At 39.8% G+C, this 1,375-nt stretch overlaps 1 non-coding gene across 1 annotated transcript; it reads right to left on the reverse strand.

The window, feature by feature from the left end:
• Positions 1 to 1,302: 1,302 nt before the first annotated feature.
• Positions 1,303 to 1,374, reverse strand: TRNAQ-UUG. Its single transcript has one exon. It is a non-coding gene; the product is annotated as a tRNA-Gln (tRNA).
• Between the last annotated feature and the right edge of the window lies 1 nt (position 1,375).

The following is a 1,375-nucleotide window of genomic DNA, read 5'->3' on the forward strand; positions in this document are numbered from 1 at the left end:
GTATGATAGTCTACTAATTCCCGCGGAGTTCCTGGCCAACGCGCTGTGTGCTAAGTCAGGGAGCATGAGTACTCCTGACCGTAGGTATATGAGATAAACAGGCCGCCAGAGCAATTAGTAGACGGGCCGTATTTGACCGAGTGCGAGTCTTACATACGAGTCCGAAAATTCTAGATAAGCATATCGAGAGAGAGTCAGTAACCTAGCTGGAGGTAGCTGAGATACCTCATTAACGAACAGATGACCCTAGGAAGAGAACTAGGAGTCAATGATGAATAAAACTTAAAAAAATCTGGAAAGATTAGTTATGAACTCTTGAATGATAAGCTAGCTACTTACTGAGTAATCTAATTACTCATCAAAATTATTAAAACTTTTCTTTCCAGATTTAGATGATGCAGGCCAACCGAGGACGAGACCAGCGGGCTAGAGACAACTGGGAATCCATGTCTGGGTTTGTTTATGTAATTATGTTTTCGTTGTCAAGAATTTACTTTGGTCGTTTTAAGTTTTTAAAAGTACTGGTTTTAAATATTTTATTGGATGTTTTTAGAAATATTTTGAGTTTTATGATTAGATATCAGAGTTTGTTATTGTTGTCGATGGTAACTCCTGTTAATCGCGTTGACGATGAGCGGGTGTTACACCCTTTCTTGTAACATCCATCTTTAAGTTTCACGAAGAAATTGAGGAGAGAAACGCTGTAAATGTGGCTGTACAGGCCGAGTTTCAGATGGCGGCGATGCGAAAAATGCGCATCTTCTTCCTGTGCAGGAAGAAAACGATGATATGGCCAGTTCAACTGAATTGTCCAAGTCAACTCAAAATATGAATAATGCTCATCACGATCCATATGACTTTCCTAAATGCTCATCACGATCCATATGACTTTCCCTCCTAGGATAACTAAAGTGGTATCCTTCCAAGCTTGACTCAGACGTTATGCATAAACCTAGGATCACCAAGAATCCGGAAAACACCTAGGTTAATGCAGCTTGACTCAGACGTTATGCATAAACCTAGGATCACCAAGAATCCGGAAAACACCTAGGTTAATGCAAACATCATGCTTAACAATGCATAAACCTAGGATCACCAAGAATCCGGAAAACACCTAGGTTAATGCAAACATCATGCTTAACAAGTTGTTAGGTCAAAGTTACGATCCACGAGAAGTCATATCCTAGCTCAAGGTTTAGACATGCTAGGTAACACCCTTTTGTTTTAAAATATCCTTTTGTTTTAAAATATCTTGTGTTGTCGTTCCTTATTCTGTATTTTCACATCAAGGTCATTTTTTAAAGGTCCTACCGGGAGTTGAACCCAGGTCGTTGGATTCAAAGTCCAAAGTGCTAACCACTACACCATAGAACCC

The sequence above is a fragment of the Cucurbita moschata genome, unplaced genomic scaffold, assembly GCF_002738365.1.
Source record: "Cucurbita moschata cultivar Rifu unplaced genomic scaffold, Cmos_1.0 Cmo_Scf00694, whole genome shotgun sequence".
In the NCBI taxonomy this organism is placed as follows: Eukaryota; Viridiplantae; Streptophyta; class Magnoliopsida; order Cucurbitales; family Cucurbitaceae; genus Cucurbita; species Cucurbita moschata.